The sequence below is a fragment of the Pseudorca crassidens genome, chromosome X (assembly GCF_039906515.1).
Source record: "Pseudorca crassidens isolate mPseCra1 chromosome X, mPseCra1.hap1, whole genome shotgun sequence".
Classification (NCBI taxonomy): Eukaryota; Metazoa; Chordata; class Mammalia; order Artiodactyla; family Delphinidae; genus Pseudorca; species Pseudorca crassidens.
In genome coordinates this window covers 102,797,379-102,819,990 of record NC_090317.1, presented here as the reverse complement: position 1 = coordinate 102,819,990, position 22,612 = coordinate 102,797,379, and the positions used below count along the sequence as shown (strand labels likewise).

At 40.8% G+C, this 22,612-nt stretch overlaps 1 long non-coding RNA gene across 1 annotated transcript in view; it reads left to right on the top strand.

Annotated features, from left to right (window-relative positions):
* Positions 1–22,612, top strand: part of LOC137217184 (uncharacterized) — a 260,647-nt gene that overhangs the window by 54,614 nt on the left and 183,421 nt on the right. Inside the window, exon 3 of the long non-coding RNA XR_010940037.1 lies at positions 13,815–13,919. This is a non-coding gene — a long non-coding RNA (uncharacterized lncRNA). The remainder of the gene's footprint in view (positions 1–13,814; positions 13,920–22,612) is intronic.

Here is a 22,612-nt window from a genome sequence, read left to right as displayed (position 1 = left end):
GCCCACTGCCATGTCAGACGCTGATTGCTATGAAGACAGTTTCATAGAAAAAATTTTACTTTGTATTTCTAGAATTGGCTTTGAATTATTATCATTGTATTGATGATCTTAAAGTACAACAGAAATTCTCAAAGTAAATAGGCTTAAGTAAAACGCAGGTGTATACTACCAGCCAAACTCATCAAAACCAATAACAAGCATTTACCATGATTATTTCTGATATAAAGAAACATTGGTACAATATTGTGAAAACCTGCATTTATAAATACTTTCTTTCCAGGATGCTGATCAATACCAATCAGCCCTGCCTCTCCTTCAGGAAACTGCTTCCCTCATAGCCTTTGCTTCTTTGATAGGCAGGTTTTATAACCTAAACTCATGTCCAGGCCATGGTGAGGCTGTCAGGAGAGGGCATCTGACTGGAGACTCATTAATCCATGGACAGCCCTGTAGCTGTGTGGTTTGATAGGACAGTTATGCCAACCTGATTTTCTTTCTCAAGAATTTGAACACAGAGAGTCAGAAAATAATTTATCAATCAGAACTGGTGGCAGAAACTGAAGGGATGAAGTGAGAATGTAAAAAGCTAACATTTACCGAGTCCCTACTATGTGACTGAGACTATCTAGCACATTTCATGGGCTATCTTTTAAATCCCTATAATAGCTCTATGACCCAGGCACTAGTCTTAATTTGCAGGCCCAGGGAAGGTAAATTACTTGATTATGCAGTAACTCGTGGGGTCATGATTGAAGCTGAGGTCCATATGTTTCCAGAGACTCGTCTCTTTTTTATTTTTTAAAATTTATTTTATTTATTTACTTTTTGGCTGTGTTGGGGTCTTCGTTGCTGCGTGTGGCCTTTCTCTAATTGCGGTGAGGGGGGGCTACTCTTTGTTGCGGTGTGCGGGCTTTTCATTGTGGTGGTTTCTCTTGTTGCGGAGCACGGACTTTAGGCGCACGGGCTTCAGTAGTTGTGGCTTGTGGGCTCTAGAGAGCAGGCTCAGTACTTGTGGCGCACGGGCTTAGTTGCTCTGTGGCATGTGGGATCTTCCTGGACCAGGGATCGAACCCGTGTCCCCTGCATTGGCAGGTGGATTCTTTTTTTTTTTAACATCTTTATTAGAGTATAATTGCTTTACAATGGTGTGTTAGTTTCTGCTTTATAACAAAGTGAATCAGCTATATATACACATATATCCCCATATATCCTCCCTCTTGTGTCTTCCTCCCACCCTCCCTAACCCACCCCTGTAGGTGGTCACAAAACACCGAGCTGATCTCCCTGTGCTATGTGGCTGCTTTTCACTAGCTATCTATTTTAAATTTTGTAGTATTTATAAGTCTATGCCACTCTCTCACTTTGTCCCAGCTTACCCTTCCCCCTCCCCATATCCTCAAGTCCATTCTCTACGTCTGACAGGTGGATTCCTAACCACTGCACCACCAGGGAAGTCTCCCAGAGCCTCTTCTCTTAATCACTGCATGACACTGACTACAGAAGAGAGTGAATTTTGTAAAGGTCATGTTAAATTTAAGAGGGAAGAAAACCCATGAGCAAATAGAGAATACCAGTTGTTTCAGAAAAGAAAATAGAAATGGAATGGTCCGAAGAGAACCAAGAGTAGTTTGTGGAAAAACACATTTCCCAGGAGAAAAGAGAGAGAGAGGCTGGACTTAAGAATTACCTTGAGTTAGCACGGCATTCTGCTATATATTGCTTGAGAATTTCTCTGTCCTTTGCCAGAAAAAGAATGTCTTAAAAAGTTGTCTGTACTAATTAATACCATAAAAGTCTATTTTGGAGGGAGAACAAATATAATCATAACAAGTGTGCTGCAAGAGTCCAGTTCTTTCCTCCTGTGTCTATGCTCAGTTGCCAGCCTGTCTCTCTCAGGAAGACCGGCATGGAGGTGGACCCCAGGGAGCCAGGGCCAAGAGACCCGAAGCTCATTTCTTGTTGGGATGTCTCCTCGCTGGATGCGTTCTTGACAATGAGCAATACTGTAGCCCCAATAAAGCCAGTTTCTCTTTCCTTTTATGCCAGAGGACTTCCTTCAGTGCCTCATTCTGATGACCCAAGCACTTCCTAGAAAAACTAGTCTTTGAGATAATCCTGAGGCTACAGAAAAGCACAGGTCTGCACATAAGGAGGCCTGGACTCCCTGACCTAGCAAGGGAAGTGAACCACTTATGCACATACGCCGTGCACTCCCCAGTGCTCCTGGGGGTCACGGTACTGAGGATGTGTGCCTCCTCACAGTATAGTACCCAGGCAGGTCTCCTTTGTAATGACCGCCGCTGGGCCCCAGGATCTGAGGAACCCAGGAACTTCTTAGCTGAACTCCTGGCACCCATGAACATGATGAGACCCTTCTGTACTCATGGAATAAGATTCTCATCTCCTGCACTGGAGTTGGCCCTAGGAATTTGTTTTCTTCATCTTTGGATCCCTTCACTTTTCGTTCTTTTGACAAGCCTTGGTGAAGTTTTAAACCAATCATCTGGAGCACCTTAGAATCCTGTTCCTTTGAAAATTGTAAATGAAGAAATGTTCTATAAAGGAAAGACCAGATTGACCTGGTCAGTCACTGAAAAGGTCCTTTCCATTTTACAGGTCCCAGTGACCTCACATCAATTAAATGGCAATGCACTTAATTTTCAGGATGTGCTATGATAAATTAGGTATCTAAATGTCAGATGAAACCCGGGCTTTCTGGAATTTCCTAAGATGCAACCTGGGCGTGTGTGTATCTGGGGAAGATATGCATGTCGGCTTTTTATAGAAAAGGACAAAACTGCAAAGTTTTCCTCCATTATTTAGATTATAAATGGGTTGATCAACACAACTTCACTGTCCAATCCATCAGAAGGCATTATTTTTAAGGTAATGAATACTTATGAGACTACAGGACACAGTTCAATTTTAAAATATATATTATGTAAGTAAAATCTATTTTTGTGAGTTTAAAGAGTAGCAAATTTGTATGCTGTATTCATTATCTATCATGAGTATATATTCCTTCTATTTCATTTTATTTATTTATTTATTTTTAATTTTTGGCTGCATTGGGTCTTCGTTGCTGCACGCGGGCTTTCTTTAGTTGCAGCGAGCAGGGGCTACTCTTCATTGCGGTGCACAGGCTTCTCATTACGGTGGCTTCTCTTGTTGTGGAGCATGGGATCTAGGCATGTGGGCTTCAGTAGTTGTGGCTCATGGGCTCAGTAGTTGTGGCATGCGGGCTCAGTAGTTGTGGCTCACGGGCTCTAGAGCGCAGGATCAGTAGTTGTGGCGCATGGGCTTTGTTGCTCTGCGGCATGTGGGATCTTCCCGGACCAGGGCTCAAACCCTTGTCCCCCGCATTGGCAGGCGGATTCTTAACCACTGCACCACCAGCGAAGTCCCGTGTTATCAATTTTGTTCTTTTAAAGTCCCACTTTCCAGATTTTTAAATTTCTCCAGACTGTGAGACAGCTATTTTTCCAGGATTTAACTGAAAAGCAGAGGACACTCAACTTCAAGCAGGAATGAAGCAGATGTTGCAGAGCAACCAAGAAGTGAGATGAACCCTCCTACTGACTTTCTCAGCCTTGGTTCAAGTCTGTAGTTTCCAATGGTTCCTGAGGTCCAGAGCACAATCTTTTTCTTGTGATCTGTGAAACAATTAAAGAACAAAATTTCAAAGAGTTCCTAACTGCTAGAACCAGGAGTCTTCCTTTACTCTCCCACTAACTAGGTATGGGATCAGGTAAGATTCTCAAATTCTCTGGGCTCTGGTATTTTCTGGGCTTGGTAGATAAGACCACAGGAATTGGAATTACTTCAAACTGACTTCAGGGACTTTCCTGGTTGCGGCACCACAACTACCGAAGCCTGCACGTTCTAGGGCCCGCGTGACACAACTACTGAGCCTGAATGCTGCAACTACTGAAACCTGTGTGCCTAGAGCCTGTGCTCTGCAGCAAGAGAAACCACCGCAATAAGAAGCCCACACACCGCAACAAAGAGTAGCCCCCGCTCACCGCAACTAGAGAAAGCCGGCGCCCAGCAACAAAGACCCAACTCAGCTTAAAAAAAAAAAAATAACTGACTTCAGATGTAGATTTCACCAGTTTTCATTTCTGTGAGTTGAGGAAAGTTTAACTCTTGAGCTCAGTTTTCGCTACTGCAAAAGAGAGTTAATAACAGAGTTTCCCTGAGACTTTCATGAGAAAATATTTATAAAGCAAGTAAGATCATTCCTATTGTATAGTAAGGATTCAATAAATGGTGACAATTGTTATTACTAATAGTTCTGTAATTTTTCCCTCCCTCTTTTTCTTCCTTCCTTCCTTGCATATTTTGTTTTTCTATGTGCTACATCTGGTGTTACAGTTAAACACACATTCCTTCAAAGAACTGGAATTCTCACTGGGAAGACACATTCATAAACAGAATCACGGTGTCACTTTTACAGGGCAGTAACAGACTTGTGTATGGCAGGGCACTTATCACAAGGCAAGCTGAGGAGAGATGCAGCCAGAGTCCAGATAGCCCTTTTCAGAGTTTTATTGTCAATGAAAAGAGTAGAGGTGGCACACAGGGGGTGTAGGCAACAGCGTTGCCTGACTTGAAACCCTGCAGGGCAAGCCCTTTAGGAAGTGCTTCTCCAGATCTGGTGATTTCAACTTAGACCCTGAGGTCAGATATATTCTAATGGTGTCAAGCTCCTGGGAAGAATTCGTCCAGGTGGGGGGCCCGCTAAGGTCCCTGACCTAGCCCTTCTAAAAACGACAAAAGGTTACCATATGGTCAGCAGGCAAATGACCAAATGGTCTGGGATAGGCTTCCTCTAACAGCCTGTAAAATTCACTTGCTCTTTGTCGCTCCAAAGGCAAATGTTTCCCTAAATTATAACCTGTAGCCTTTATTCCAATAACTAGCGCCCAGGCCGGACTTGAGAGAGCTCATTGACACATACCAGCAACACAGGTTAAACGAAGATTGACTTCCCTAAAAGCCCACCTCTGAACTAAATTGGTCTACTTCCTTATTCAAGTCAGAATCAGTGTTGCAGTTTGGTGGCCTTTTAATAAAAGTAAATTGCTTTTTGGGGTCTTTTCTAAGTCAGAAGTATGTTGACAGCTTTCTTCCAAACATGCTGACATTGCTGCAGCTTTATGTAGCTGAAAACACACAGGCTGGTCTGCAGCTTTATGTAGATGAAAACACACAGGCTTGTCCCACGGGTCACAGTGAGTGTCTGTCCAGTTGCTGTAGCAGCTGAGCATATGCGGTGCCCACCTTGGCCTGCAGGCAGGAACTGCAGTGCCTGCTTTCTCTCTAGGAGCTGCCTGGCAGAGCCCTCTCTGCAGAGTGGTGCCTGGTGTTTCGGGGGCAGGTACTTGAGGGAAAGGACTTTGTCTTCCACGTAAAAATCTGTTTCCTGAGAGCACCTTGCAGATGATTCTGCATCCACTTGCGCCCAGTGAACTGGCAGAATTTCCTCAGGGTAAATAGGGGATAATGAGTCGGCTGCCTCTGCAGCCTGTATTTCGTCTTGAGGCTCTAGAGGGGGAACTGAACTTCATTGAATCTGGGGCTTCCTTCTCCACCGCACAGACTGTTTCTCTAAGTTGCTTCAGGGTCCTCAGCTCAGATGGAAAGCGATGCCTGAGCGCTGGGGACTGTACGGTGTTACTGGTTTGAGGGACCCGGGCATCTCTATCAGGCTGTGGAAGCCACACACTCTTCGTGAGGCAGAGTTTCCAAGTTCTCGCTGGCTGCTTTTGTATGAAGTCCAGCTCAGGGGAAGATCTCCTGTTTTCTTTCTCTTAGAGCTGACTCTGCCAGTTCTGAGTCAAGTGATTCCCTGAAATATGATTTAGTAACTCCTCATTTTTCTGTGGGGGACCTTTTATTGGAGGGCTGTCAAAATTCTGCTGGAAATGACGTAATCCATCCAACATTGGTAACTCAGCCAAGGCTGTAGCTATGCTCTGGAATTCAACAGTCAGAAAGTCTCTGTCCCTGCACGTTATATAGGCCCTCTCTGAGTCTTCTGAGACAACCTCATCCTCAGTCTGTTATTTGAAGGAAAATTAAATACTACAGACCGTGGTCACGATGGATAAATCAAGCTGAAAACAGACATTGAAGCCAACGTTCTGATGAGAATCTAAGCCACTTTCAGTTTATTTACTTTTCATCAAGCCCCTTCATGCGAGCCCTATGAGGAAAGTTGAGAAGTATTAATGACAGGTGAAGACAGCAGCATCTTTTTCACATTTCCTTTCATGTCAAAACAGACACCATATCTCAGAGGTAAGGATTCTCATCTTTAATTGATGGTTCTCATTAATGGTACTGTAAATCTATCACTTTCTACAAAGCATTCCAGTATGCATTATCTCACTTGATCTTCACAACAACATTAGGAGCAATAAAGTCTAAGGCAATTTAATTTTGTACGGTGGCTTCAGTTCCAGGAAGTCTTCAGAAACAAGGTGGACTTTGAGTTGACCTTTGTGGGAGGAGGCATGAAATCTGCATGAGCGCTTTTCCGTGGAAGATTGCATTTCTCCGCATCTAAGGGGTGTAGCCTGCAGTACAGTGCTGTTGACCCCGATGCAGGTGCACAGACCATGCCTCGCTCTTCCTGCCTTTTCATCCTTTCTCATTATGGATGTTCCATGGCTTTAACTCTTACTACTATAACCCCTGCCCCCTGGCCTCTTTCCACATGGGAATATGGTAGAGGGTCATGTTGGGTAATGCCTAGACTGGGGCTCCAGAGGCAAATTCTAACCCTAAGTTAACAATAGCTCTATGATGTTTGACTAATTGCATGTGTTAAAAAACAAGGAAAGTGGTTGACACGATGAACTCTTAGGTGGCTTCTTTATCTGTAGGGCTATTTACAGAGGTGTGGACAGGGTCAGGGAGCCCATGGGGGCTGCTGAGGCACCCGGGGACCTGCAGCAACAGAAGCCTTTACCACACCTGAAGGGAAAAGGTGTTTTGACAGCAGGGTCCCTGGGCAGGGGCTGTAGCTGTGGAGGAGTACTGTCACTGCCATAACTGTGCAAGCCAGGAAGAGGTGAAAGAAATAAACTCCGTGACCTTGCTCTCTTTCTGCCCTCCAACGTTCTGCTGACGCCTCCCACTGGCCAAACCCAACAGGAGCCAGAGTGCAGGGGAGCCCAGGTGATGCACACTGCAGGGCACAGCCTCCTGGGGCACGGAGAAGAGCAGAGAATGGCTTTCAGTAGATCTAGGGGCAGATGGCACTTACCCCCCAGAGACCTCAAACCATGACTTGGTTGTTCTTTGTGCAGAGTGACAGGTTCTAGCTGCCATTTATATGTTTGATTGTTTATTCATTTAAACAGCTGTTATTTCTATCTCTACTTGCAAAATGCTCTCTGGTAAATCCACCGATAGAGGAGTATCCATTTCGCAAATCAGCTAGTTTCTCTACAATAACTGAAAAACATTGATTTTTATTTGGTGACTGGTTGAAACTTACAAACACTGGTTTAGAAACTAGTACCATATTTTCTTGTAGAGAATAAAATTTTATCAGTGACGTAGATTTGGTAGTCCTCTTGAAGTAGGTGCTACCAGACTAGTTACAACTTGGGTAACACATGTTTAATGCTGATAAATAATGGGGATACATTGAAGCGTTTGGAACTTTATAACTAGCATTATTTTATACAAATGAAAGCATGAGGAGTAGAAATCCCAGATTTTATTCTTTGTAGGAATCAATATATTTTTATACACTGGTGCGTGTGTGTGTGTGTGTGTATGTGTGTGTGTGAATCTGTCTCCTGACTAATGGCTCTTTTTTTCCTTCCAAGCAATAGACAAAACATAATCAAATGCTTGTTGAAGCAAAATACCATGTTATACAATCTGATAGATTTTATTTGTTTGTATTGGGCCTAATGGAGCTGCTTGAACAGTGCGCTGGAGGATTTTCTATATCTAATTTATGTCACCACTCACTCTGATTTTCTACTTTGTTACTACCCCAATAATCTGTTGCTATGCCCAGCTTTCTAAAATTCTAAGCAGAGTGCAGAAGGGTATAATGAGTCTGAAGTGCCACATCAGATCTAACTTTAGGACTGATGTTAAATAAACCTGAGAGTAAATATGAAGTGAGGAAAGGCTCTTACCTTCAAACTCCAGGTTTTAGGATCTGTGCCCTTTAATTTCATTCCATCAATTTCTGAAATACACTCTAACACAATGCATTTTAATCAAGCAAGAAGATGCATTGTGTCTTTAGCTTGTGCTTTAAAATATTTAACAAATAATATTAGGTGGCTCCTGAGGGATCTGCATGGTATAATAGGACGAGTGGTTCTATCTGTAGTGGGAGATGAGGACACAACTGACATTTAGATTTTCACATGGTTCCCCCCAAACAATATCATGCTGTGAAAAGCAGCACAGCTGCCAAACTGAAGGGCGGGGGAATCAATACAAGCACACGGTCCATAAACGCGAATTTGGGGAAGCCAAGAAAAACAAAGGACACGTCGAGGCAGACACAATCTCCCGTGAGGAGTGAGAACAGGAGACCTGAGGCTGATATATCCAGCCCTATTCTCCACCGTGTCTGCCTTGAGATGCTATGATTTCAGACCTTGTGCAAGAGGCACGTGGGGGAGTCCAGGGTGTTCATATCCATGAATAATGAGTCAGTGAGAACAGGGGAGGGAAAAGGGTGGACACTCCCCACACAAGTCCTGAGTGCTCACGATGCAGTGGGCTGCTGAGATCTGATTTCATCCCACGTGAGTCAGGGTAGTAAGCAGTGGTGTATGAGGTATCATCTGGGTGATTCGAGGGCACATATCCCTGTTCCCAAATACCTTCAAACAGAAACTGCCCCCAACTCCCACCACTCATCACCCCTCCCCGCTACCTCTATGAAGTCCCATATTATCGCCTCCCTTAGGGAAGAGCACCTGAAGGTCCCTATTCACGGGGAAAGGTGTGAGCCACATGGGGTCACAGATTAGCAACCGTTCAAACGTGGGGCGTAAATGATTTCATTTATCGTAAGACACTAACTAACGCGGCTTGGAGGGAAAAGGACAGAAGGCAGGGATGCCGCAGTCGTATGGGGAAGCAGGATATTTCACCTCAGCCTCGGAGCAGCCGGGAGAATAAGGCACTTGACTCTCAGGGGAGGGTGGGATGTAGAGGTAAAGGGCTGAGAGAAGCTTTGACAGGATGAGTCCCCGAAACTCAACTGGGCGCAGCTCTCCCACGGGGGAGTAACCCCCAGGGAGACAGTCCAGCAACGGGGTCTCTCTGGAGCAGAGCCACAGCAAGGCACACATGCCAGGTTCCACCTCATCTCGGAGTCAGTCACCTGTCAGGGGTCCTTAGCCCTGCGCTGCTTAATGTCCCTTGATTCCGCTTCACTCCTTCACTCGTGTGCTTTTGTGATGAGAGTCTTCCCTCTCCTTTCAGGAGGTATTTGGCGATAAACAAACAGGAGGTCTGTGAGGGTCCCCCAAGCTCACGTGCTGCAGTGTCATTGTCTATGGCTTGTGTCGAACGACCACGTGGGGCTTGAGCAACCCGCCCCTGAACTGGCCTGTGCTTCTCTAGGATTCGACTGAGGCAAAGTCAGGAGGCAAAGCAGAAGCAGAGAGAATTGTCCTTACCTGGGATCGTGTGTGTGTGTGTGTGTGTGTGTGTGTGTGTGTGTGTGTGTGAATGGAAAAGGAAGATCTTTGAACTTCATGTGTATAACTAGACAGCCTCTTTTCAGGTTAAGATTTGCCATATAACCGTTTTTGGGATCCTTTTTGGTAGCGCAAAAAAGTATTGTAATGTCAATACCGTTTTTTTGTTTTTGTTTTGTTTTTTTGCTGTACGCGGGCCTCTCACTGTTGTGGCCTCTCCCGTTGCGGAGCACAGGCTCCGGACGCTCAGGCTCGGCGGCCATGGCTCACGGGCCTAGCCGCTCCACGGCATGTGGGATCTTCCCGGACTGGGGCACGAACCCGTGTCCCCTGCATCGGCAGGCGGACTCCCAACCACTGCACCACCAGGGAAGCCCAATACCGTTTTTTAAAAAATTGTAACCTATTAAAATTAACAGATAAGAACGAGGTAATTCTCTAGACAAATGTCAGGAACACTTAGTCTTATGTCTTTTTTTTTTTTTTTTGCGGTACGCGGGCCTCTCACTGCTGTGGCCTTTCCCGTTGCAGAGCACAGGCTCCGAACGCGCAAGCTCAGCGGCCATGGCTCACGGGCGCAGCCGCTCCGGGGCATGTAGGATCCTCCCGGACCGGGGCACAAACCCGTGTCCCCTGAATCGGCAGGCGACGCTCAACCACTGCGCCACCAGAGAAGCCCAGTCTTATGTCTTTAAGGGAAATACACTAGAATACTAAAAAGAGTAATAAACAGAAAATCCCATTTCAATTCTTGAAAAGTCTGAATTATTCAATTTTTCAATATGATTTTATTTCAAGTTCAGCAGAGTGAGTTCTTCAGTTACCTCTTTGTTGAATAATGATTTGCAATTGCATATCGGTTGTATATTAATGGATATTTCCAAAGGGCTTTAAGGTCTTTGAAACCAATTTCTTCTCTTAAATGCTTAGTTCTTATTGATATATGTGATTTTCCCTATCACTGAATAAAAGCTTTGGTAAACAGATGCTAAAAAAAAAAAAAAAAAAAGAACGAGGTAATTATTTCACTGAAGTCACTAAGTGTTGGAATTTTGCTCTATACATCCCTGTCATGGTCTTATGAAATGCAGAGCTGTAGAATTCATTGAGTTGGTATTGGTAATCTTTTTATTTACAACTTTGATTTCTAAATGTTAACCTCCTGATTTTAATTGCAGTTTCTTTTTCTGCTTGTTTATATGTGTAATTCTTGAGGTAATTTATTATAAATCAAAAACTACAAACTTCTAATTTAGTGTCTGGATTTACAGATCCCTGACTCTTCATTAACTTCTTGATTTATAAACAATGGACCAAAAGTTCCAGCTGATTGATGCAAAAACTTGTGAGGGATTTCGCACTCTAAGAGCCCTGCTGTAAATTATTGTCACATTTACAAATATTCCCATTAGTTAGTGCTTTGGCTGTCTGATTTGAAACACCTTCTCTTTTTACTATTTAATTCTCATTTATCTTTTTAATATATGGCACGTTCTGATAATTTGTTACTACCAAGTGCTGATTTATAAGGGCACTGTAATAAATTTTATAACATAAATTTTAAAGGCTTTGATTTAGGTATACCAGATTTTTGAAAGCTTTATGGCCCAAAAACATTTCTCAGAAACAAGACGTAAATTTATGTCCTATAAAACAAATCACGGAGTGCTGGCCATAGGAATGTTTGTCTTTTTCTTTCCATACTGTCTCCCCACCCCCTGCATTAAGACCTTCCTTTTAAAATAAGTGCCTACATTTGTTGGCTGCACCTAAGAAGACTTGCATGGGCAGAGAAGTATTAGTGTTTGACCTGAACAGATTGATGTGATTATTGTGTACTAAGCCTCTTGTTGAATTGGGGGGGCCCTTAGTGGTTTTATTTTGGTTCTCTCTTTTGTCTGTGCTTTTCATCTTCTGGGTACACACTGAAGCATATTTGGACTTAAATCCCTGATTGGGAGCTCAGTTTTTTTTTGCTGGGCAGCCTGTTAACGATATATCTGTTGAAGTTATTTATTGTTTCCTTGGATAAAGGCTAAGGGACTCATGTTTATCAGTTTTATTCCCCATGCCTAGTGGTGACTGAACTACTGCCCACTGTCAGAGAGACTTGCTCCTATAGGGGATTAGGGCAAGACATGAGGGCACTGAGTAAGAATTAACATTTTAGAATGATCGTATTCTAGACGGTGTTATTCACAATAGAGGAAATGGATAATTTTCCTCTCCATTCTATCAAATCTAGCAGGTCTGTATGGTTGACTTTGTTCCTTAGGTTCATGTGGTTTACCTTTGTACTCTTGCTAGAGGGATGGGGAGTGATATATATTCTTGCATGGTATCTTTACTACAAAGGTTTTATCTTACCCAATGTCCAAGAACCGAAAACTATCTAAAGTGGACAACTAAAGGCATAGATCTTCATTTGGATGAACTACCAAACAGGAGACAGAAATGGTTACCCTGTAGTTTCTACATAGCCCTGCAATTTATAGGAATCTGGAAGACTTTTGCAGGAAAAATGGTGGGTGGACAATTTACAGTATAGTGGTTGGGTGTGACTATAAATCATTTCTTTTTCATAAAGCAGTTTTTAACAACAAAATTTTTAGAATCAAATAGTCCATATGTTTTTCTTAAAGACCTCCTTTGGAGCTATCTCTGAACCTGGCATTTGGACTGGAATTGGGTATGTTGAGGAATAAAGACAATGTTCTAGAAGTTCAACCTATGGTCTGTGTCCTCAAGGGCAAGTCAAGGAAACAAGGCAAGATTCAAATCCAAAATAGTTAATAAACAACACAAGATTTTTACTAGGAGCCCTGGGGTTTCAGCTAGGTGTGGACAAAGAACAAAGGATGTTGGGGCCATAAAGTCATCAATCACTGCAGCCTCCCCCTATGGTGCACCTGAGGGGAATTCAGGATGGAGAAAAACAGGATACTGGACCTAGATAGTTAAGATGCATATCAAAGAAATGATTTCGATAAGCCCAGACTCTTGCGTCTTCCCATACATAGAAAAGCAGTAAAAACCATTAATTTGAGATGTCTGTTTTTGTGATTAGCAGTAATCTTTTTTAAAAAATCTATTATTTAATTTATTTATTTTTGGCTGCATTGGGTCTTTGTTGCTGCGCATGGGCTTTCTCTAGTTGCGGCAAGTGTAGCAGTAATATTTTTATGTTCAACTACGTCTTGGGGGGTTTTTTGTTTGTTTTGTTTTGTTTTAGCAAAAACTACTATATATCCTGGCTCCTCCCTTACCTCTTTGGAAGCTCCCTTAGAGCTATCTGAGAGGCTGTACCCTGGACCATAGTCCTCAGTAAGTCCACCAAATAAAACATAATTCTCAACTTTTAGGCTGTGCATCTTCTTTTCTTTTTCAGTCAACATAGGTTTCCCTGCTGAGTAGCTGTGTGAGCCTCTGCAAATCACATCATTCTTTCAGGATTTTAGTTCCTCCACCTTATACAGAGAAGACAATTAACAAATGTTCACTGAGCACCTATTTTTGTCCAGGCACTATTAAAACTATTGGGGAAGGAGTGATTAAGCCATAGTCAACTTTGTGGAATCAAAGTCCAGAAGAAAAGGGAGAAACTTCTATAATTAATAAGGTCACATATGTTAGAAAAGTTTAAGTACTGTAGAAGAGAAGAAAAACACATAAAGTCCATTTCAGCCCTGTAGTGCTAGTGATTTTATGATAGATGTCAATAAATCTATAAGCAATGAACATTATGCTTGTTGCCGTTACCTGTTCCATTTACTCCACACACACAAAAATGACTTTTAGGTCATAGTTATTTCCCTCCTACTACCACAATGTTTTTGATTAGGTACTCATTGCATAGAATTGGTGATTTCAAACAGGAAAGAGAGGGAGAAATAAAACTGAGTCAAAGAAGAATGTGAAATACAAAGGAAAAATTATCTAGGTGGGATTATATTTGTTATTTATTTTTTGCATGCAAGAAAAATGGCAGTGGTGTGCTCTGCTGCTGTTTCAATACTAGACTTGATCATGATGGACAAGAAGACTGGTCACACTGATGTTACATCTTGAAATATGAATGAATTTAGTGAAATAACAAAGGGCTGTTTTTTCTATTTTGAACAGGACTTTAGGTGTGCTATAGGACCGTGCAGTGAAATCATCAAAGAGCAACAACTGGCCAAGAAGAGGTGCCCTCTTAAGCAGGTCCTGGCATTGAAGATTAGCCATGTAAGTACATCCGTGAGCTTAACAGACCTCTCTTATAGTGGTGCTTCCTCCTCTTTCACTGAAAGGTTTGGGATTGCCTTATCTTCCTGATATTGCCTAGTACAATATTCTTCAGGACCTTGGGGATCCAGATGTAATGGACTTACCGCCTCAAGCTTGAGTGTGTTACGAATTTGATCACTGCTTTTCTATGACCACCAGGGGGTTAACCTAATTGTAATATTTCAAAACATAACTTGGGTCCTCTCACTGTCACTAGAGCAAATTTCCCAATAACAGCTTAATTGAGAAAAAAAGTCCCTTATTCACTTTGAAAATAGGAAATTTCTAGGTAAAAATGAAATAAAATGGTTTCATACCTAAAATTCTTCAAGACTGTTCTTTAATTAAGACCAAAATTACACACGGGCATTTAAAGTACTCATTTCCCTCATATCCAATATTATCATTCTGCCTTTTTTTCTGCATTCAATGCATTTACTAGACATGAGAGCTTTGAACATAATCATGCAAATGTAAGCATCAAAACTTAATTACCAAAATGATAAAAAAGAAAAAAACAGTTCAGCAGGCAGATGACCTCTTTGAAAAAAAGGAACAATAGTAGCTAATAAAGCTGCCAAGTGAATATGAGAAATTCACTGCTTTCTGCAAATCTAAGATGAGAAAGGGTATTTTTAATTATTCATTACACTGATGCTCAGGAAAAAATAAATTAAGGGCATCTCATTTTATGAGGATTTAATTGAATTTGTATGCTGTCCTTCTCTACTACCTTTCCCATGAGGCCTGTTTAACTATAGATCTGTGTGAAAAATAGCAGCTTTCTCCCTTCCATTAGCGTTTCTTCCTGCCACAGACATCTCACATACTCCATGCCTGGGCTAGTGACATCAGACTCATTTCAATTCAGGGTCTCGACTCTTCTTATGAAAGACAGACATACACAGAATGATGTCCACCTTTGGACATGATGCTGGTGGCACAGACATGTGCTTGAGTTTGGATGCATTCTGTACAACATTATAGAAAATGAATTCATGGAAAAGATGCATATTTGTTAAATGTATGGACAATGCAGAAATGGGAGGGTCAGAGAATATAATAGATAACAGAATCAAGTGTCAGAAAGATCTTGAGAATTTGGAAATATAAGCTAAAATTAGCAACATGATGCATTTGTATCTAGCAAGGATATCTATGAAGTTCTTCACTCAGGATGAAAAAAATCAATTGCATATATAAACAGGTTGGGGAAACCTTGATAAGTGGTAGATTATGTTAAAGCAACAACAACCACAACGATAACCATAGCAGTAGTACAAAAGGAACCTGAAGTTCTAGTTGACTTGAAGTTCAAGTCCCTGGTTGCAAGTCCACTGCCATGAAACTCAATTTTGGAAAATGTGATGAAGCTATATAGCAAAGCTGCCTTTGGGGGACGAAATACATTCTAGAAATGCTTCAGTAGGAAGTTACTGCATTCCTTTTGACATATGACCTCCTGGACCACACATACTCCTTATTTGTGTCAGGGGAAGCCAGAAGTACGGAATAAAAAAATATGAGAAATTAGCACTGGAAGTTCTGATTATAACTTTTCCACAGCTTCCTCATGTATTGAAATGCCTCACCTTGATCATTTAAAGTTGGAACTAATAAAAGCAAGCTTCCAGGGTTTGAATAGAGATACACTTGATAAAGAGGACAAAATTACATAAAACCAAAAGTACAGCAAGTCCCCTACACATGAACCTTCAAGTTACGAACTTTCAAACGTGCATTCGTATGTCCAATCACGTAAGTCAGTTCACGTGTCTGGTGTACACTGTCACGTGTGTGCATCCTCTACAAGTGGTTGTGACTTTGTATACTTTACCGTACAGTACTGTATAGAGTACAGCAGTACAGTATCTTTATTCCAAGCCCAGGATGTCTGGAAGCAAGTGTAAAAGCAGCAGTGATGTAGCTGGTACTGCTGAGAAGCGCCAAGCCATAATGATGGAAACAAAAGTGAAAATAATTGAGAAAGTGGAGTGAGGCGAATAGATGGTACACGAAGGTTGCAATAACTGTTCAGAATGCAATCCAGTGCTACTGTGTCATCTATGACGAGAAAAAAAGAGCTACTACCCAGACACCACTGGATCGTTTTTTCAAGAGGGTAGATAGACTTGAATCCAGCAAGGAACCAGAACGTGTGCATCAACGTCAGGCGTGAGTGAAACTGCAGCTTGCCCTCCGTCTCCTGTTGCTAACGATCCCTCAGCTCCACCATCTCCCACATCCTCTCCCTCCTCCAGTCAGTAACTCTTCTTGCCTGTTCACTCGATGCCAGCCCCTGGATGCCAGCTGTTGTACTGTACTAATGTACTTTTCAAGGTACTGTACTATAAGACTAAAAATGTTTTCTTTATTCTTGTGTTTGTTTTTTATGTATTATTTGTGTGAAAAGTATAATAAACCTATTACAGTACAGTACTATATAGCCGATTGTGTTAGTTGGGTACCTAGGATAACTTTGTTGGACATAACGAACAAATTGGACTTATGAACGCAGTCTCGGAACAGTTCGTATGTCTTTCCATAGGTTTATCCTTAGTAGGGCTATACAAGTATTTCAACACACATAGGAAAACAGTATCTGGACACTCTAATATACTGTTGGAAAAATATAAATTGATAGAGGCAACTTGTACATATTCTTCAAATTTTTCAATGCATATGTTTTTGATCTAGTAATTCCATTTCTATTAATTTTGTCTACAGAAATACTCAGACATGTGAACAAATATATATGTATAAAGGCTGTTTTTCCCAGCATTTTTTGTAATAGTAAGACATTGAGAAATATCTACAAGTTCATTCATAGGAAAGTGGCTTAGAACTTTTAATAAATCATGGTAGATAAATACTATGGAATACTATGTAGTTGCTAAAAAGAATGAGGCATACTGACAGGGAAGAATGTCCATGAAAAAAGCATGTCACAAAATATATTAAAATTGATACAATGTATGCAAAAATTAACTTTTATGAATGTGAAGAATGCACATACTGTGTGTCTGTGTGTTTGTGTACATACAGACATATGTATAAATGGAAGACAATTATCCATGGATATCTTACATTTTGTACATCTTGTGTCAGCTTTTCTTTTGGACTATCAAGGCTGTTTGTTCAACAAACAGCCTTGGAAGGTAGAAATAGTGTCTCCTTCTGGGACAGAAGGCAGAGGGCAGATTTTTTTTTTACTGTCAGAATAAAAAGCATAATGCCTCCCTCAAGAATAAAGGCTGGGCAGGTTCACTAGCAGCCCTCTTTAAAAGATTATGGTTTCCTAAAGTCAGGGCTCCTCGTGCATTCAAATATTACCTTTTGCTGCCTCTTTGAGTATGTGTGTAAAGGGCCTGCTCAGAAGAACTTGATCTTTCTCTCCTTTCCCCACTCTCCCTCTCCACCCATAAGGCTTGGCCTTATCTGGGTGGCTCTTTTTTCTCTGTTCGAGTGTTCTTCCTTGTTCATAGAAGTGGGGATTAGGGCCAGGATTTAACATGAATATTGGGTGCAGCCTTTTGTCTAATTGAAATAGGAAACAAAACCTTTTTTTTTTTTTTTTTTTTTGGCGGTACGCAGGCCTCTCACTGTTGTGGCCTCTCCCGTTGCAGAGCACAGGCTCCGGACGCGCAGACTCAGTGGCCATGGTTCACGGGCCTAGCCACTCCACGGCATGTGGGATCTTCCTGGACCGGGGCACGAACCCGTGTCCCCTGCATTGGCAGGCGGACTCTCAACCACTGTGCCACCAGGGAAGTCCGAAACAAAACCTTTTGATTGTGGGGCTATGGAATCCAGAAGGCCATTCAGCCTGCTTTGACTCTGGGCTCTATCTCTCCTCTGAACCAAAGGAGGATGGAGCCTGATAGGTGGTCTAGATCATCTTGTAGTTGTGCTCAACTTTGAGGTTTAGGCCCAAAGCCCCATTGAATAATAAAAGATCTCTTTATTTTCTGTGCCTCTTATGTACCTTCCTTGGGAAGGTGGTAGGGAAGGTCTTGCTGGGCTAGCTAAGCAGGATTGAGGTAATTCTGGGTCCCGGGCCCAGCACCACTGTAACACCACTCCCTAATGGGACCCCAACCATTTCTGTTCCCAACAAATATTGACAGGAATATTGATGAGGAGTATCTTCTATTGGGCCAGAGAGGTTAGAGTAGAGGCCTTATATGAAGTCTCTATAAAGTATTCCATTTATATAAGAATTTTTTGTATTATCTTCACAAATCACAGATACTGTATTAGTGATATTAAGGTTGTAAAATGGAGGGAGGAATAAAAATTTAAATGCTTATCTGTAAAAACATGCATCTTAAAATATATTTTGTTATGTCTCAATGTTTCACAAACCAAATTACAAATAAATTCTCTGTGTCGATGAAGTCTGAGAAGATAAATATCAGACAAATCTTAAATATGTTTCAAAATCATTTTGTCAAAAGGATGGCAGCCTAATGTCCAGAGCAGTAAACAATACATTAATTCATCTACCTTCTGTGATTTTCCATTCTTCCCTTTTCCCATGTAAGAAGCAGCCATAATGTCTGCATATTTCTTAGAATAATTTTATTGGCTTTTTCTAACCTTCACCATTGCTTCTTTATCTGCCTTTTGGGCCTGTTTCTATTTCATAGAGACATTATGCTATCAAAATCTCCATACAGGAAAGATGGGGGCTGGCCAGTTCTCCTCAAGCAATGCTAATAGAATTTCCATCCCTTTTGTTAACCCTTTGTAAATGCCAAGCAGTGATTTACAACTCCTCACCCCTGCAGGGCCTTTGTCAAGAAATCACCCAGATGGTGTGAGAGCAGTGCAGTGCAGGATGCAGGGCTCTGGGCAGCAGGAATGTCTTGCAGGCCTGGTGCCCTCAGGACAAGGCTTGAACCATCCATGAAGAAAGGGATAAAGGGAAAAATAATGGAGCTCAAACTTGAAGCCTGTATCCTAGATTCCTTGAGGGTGAAGCTGTGCAAAAGAATAGTATCCTGTATTTATGGAAAGTGATGTTTAATTGGAACTGAATAAATAACATCAAATCGAAATAGTAAAGAAAAAAATAGGATCATAGATACACATATATGAACACATACATTACATATACTAAATATATGCGCACATTCTTTTTAAAGGCGGTTTTCAAAACATAACCTATTTGAGAGAAAGGATCAGCAAACCTTTTTTCTGAAAAGGGACAGATATATTTTAAGTTTTGCAGGTTACATCAAGTTTCATCTCAACTACTCATCTCTACTGGTGTAGCTCAAAAGCAGCCATAGATAATATGTGAATAAATGTATGTGGCTGGGTTTGAATAACATTTTTTATTTATCGACACTAACATTTGAATATTGCAATTTTCATGTCATTAGATATTAGTCTTCTTTTCATTTCATTCATCCACTTAAAAATGTAAAAGCCGTTCCTAGCTGGCAGACTGTACAAAAACAAGTGGTGAGCTGGATTTGGCCCACAGGTCATAGTTTGCTGATCCCTGCTTTAAGAGGGTCAAGGTCCATGAGATAAAATAAAATTTTATGATATCTAAAATTTGAAAGTATTGCAGATTTGAGGAAATCTCCTAATACGTGACACCATTCACTCATCTAATGGATGTGGCTATTTTAAAGTGCTAAAATAATTACAAGTTAGAAACGTATCCTTTATGTTTCCTCTGTAACTTGTTGCACAGCTTATTTATCATCTTCTGCCAAGTTACCAGAAATTTTGACTGTGTTTTTTAAAATATTCTGAACAAGAGAGACAGCGCCTCTATTTGAAATTTAATAATATGTATTGGAAATGACTACACAATAAATGGCTATCAGATCTAAATTACTAAATAGAGCTAAAAACAAATCCAAATCATGTCCTTATGACATACATGTCATCACACTTGACCTTCCATTTGCTGAAGTATTCTATTTAACTATAGATCTTCAGCCGAAATTCTCTTCACCATAACTAACTCGTTACAAACATAACTATTTGTTTTCACTTTAAAACTCTTGCTAGAGTTTTAAAGTGAAAACAAATGTTGGGAGAATTTAAGGTATGTATATTAGATTAATATATATATATTAATCTAGCCCCCCGCATTCAAAGAAGAAAAGTGTTGGAAATAAATCTATATCTAGAAGAAAAAGCAAGAAGATGTAAAAGAAAACTTAAAAATTGTCATACTGTCCTAACTCAAGGAATTTGTGCTTACTCTTCCTGTGCTTCTGTTTTTCTTTTTTCCCTAATGGCACTTGTATTAGCTATCTGTTTTTGCACAATAAATTATCATACATGTAATCACTTAAAACAACATGCATTTATTATCTCATAGTCTGTGGGCTAGGAGTTCAGGCACAGCTTATCTGGGTTCTCTGCTCATAGCTGCAGAAGGTTGCAATCAAGTTGTCAGGTGGCCTGTGTTCTCATCTGGAGCTTGGCATCCTCTTCCAAACTCATGTGGTTGTTGGCAGAATTCAGTTCCTTGTGTTTGCTTGTGATTGTAGGACTGAGGTTTTTGCTTTCTTGTAGGCTGTTGGCTGGAGGTCACTCTCATTTCCTAGAGGCCCCCACAGTTCCTTGCTAAATAGCCCTCTTAAAACATAGCAGCTTACTTCTTTGAGGCCAGGAGACTCTCTTTTGCTCCAGTACTAAGGGGGAATCTCATGATCAAGGGAATGACTATCCTTTCATCTTTGCTATATTCTATTGCATAAGAGCAAGTCACAGGTTCTGGCTGACCTCAAGGGAAGGGGATTATATAAAGGTATGACTCAATGAAAACCACCTATGGTATGTCCACTATAATACTACTAATACTGATCTGAAAGAAATTACCTCTGTGACTCAAATATTAGTCATATAAGTCCATTATTGGGTTATGCTCTTAGTGGCTATACACTGGTTCTACAATCCAATCTGTAAATATTTCTCAAAAGTCTTCTAATTAGAACACAAAAACTCTAGATCAGGGTTTCTCAGTCCAGGTACTACTGATGTTTTGGTCAGAGAGTCCTTTGTTGTGGAACGTATCGTAGGATGTTTTGTAGTATCCCTGGCCTCAACCAAATACATGGCAGTAGCACTCCCTTCCCTGGTTGTGACAATCCAAAACATCTCCAGACATTGTCTGGAATACAGGAAGAGGTGCGGGTCTTAGGGCTACGTAGTGAAGATGAAGGAAAATGACACCCTGAGTTTGAGTTTTTTATGGAATATCCCAGTGGATGTGTGCAACAAACAGTTGAATATGTAAATCTGAAGCTCTGGGGTAAGATTAGAACCAAGGACCATTGGTATTTAAATGGTACTTAAAATGAAGAAAGGGGTGGATGAAATCACTTAGGCACAGCATGTAAAATGAACAGAGTAATGGTCTACATAGAGCCCTTGGGATATGAAAGATAAGGCCAGAGACAGAAAGAAAAGTTAATTATAGACTTCAAAAAGGAACAGTCAGATTTAGGATGAGAAAGAGAAGAAAAAGAGAATGATACCATGAAATTGAAGGTAGTTGATAGTATAACCAATGAAATGTGATAATTGGTGCCCAACAGAATATCAAAATCCAGCATGATATCTATTGGATTTGACAATATGAAATCAGTTTCTTGGATTATTCAATGTGAAGTCTGGAGGTGCATCATTCAAAGCCCGCTTAAGTCTCCTTACTCAATGATAACTTGTTTCAGTCAGGCCAGTTCATACCAATCTTCTCTTACGCATACTTCCTAAGGCCCTTGAATACAATAATATCACACAATTTTGCATTTCATCCCTGTTTTATCGAATACCTTGGCTTTCGGCTCAAAGGAATCTCAAAAGAGATGCATAACCCTTTACTCAACTTTTGTCCTACATTTTATAGAGCCCCCATAAAGGGAATCTGGTTTAAATCTTGCTTAAGAGCACAATTGTAAAGAGCAGAGAGAGAACTGAAGTTTAAGACAATTGACTTCTAAGGAGCACCATTGATTTTCAATTCACTGTTCCTTATTCTTGGCCGTATGTCTATGTATACACTTTGTTAAGTATTTGTATTTTAATAGTCTATATAGGAGCTGCCAAGTGATTTATTTGGCTCTTTGTAAGGAACTAGTATGTGTTTCCAGAAACTTAGTATTTTGAATCTCAGTTTTAAAAAACCCAATCACTTAATTGAATAAAGTATATGTATCATAGCGATACTATCAGAGGATCTAAAATGAAATCAGTGGTCTCCCCCTCCACTGCACTCTAATTCCCCTGTAATGTAGCCATTGTTTGGAATCTGTTTTCCTTCACCCTTTTTCCTTTTTTATGTACATGTATAAAAAACAAATATACCCTTATATGGTTAGGGATTTTAAAAAATAGATTTTATGAAATTAGTATGATAAAATACATATTATTGCGCATGTTTTTTTAAAACTATGTCGAGGACATCCTTTCAAGTAAATACATCTGGATCTGCCATATTCAATATAATCAAACTGGTATTTCAGAGTACTGATGTGAAGTTATTAATTTAGTCACTTATCCATCGATGTATATTCATGTAGTCTTCAATTTGTTATAAACAATGTTTTAAAAGTGAACATTTATGGTTTATACAGGCACAGTCAGGTAACACTGTTTTCTCTATTTAGCTTTTCTTTCTC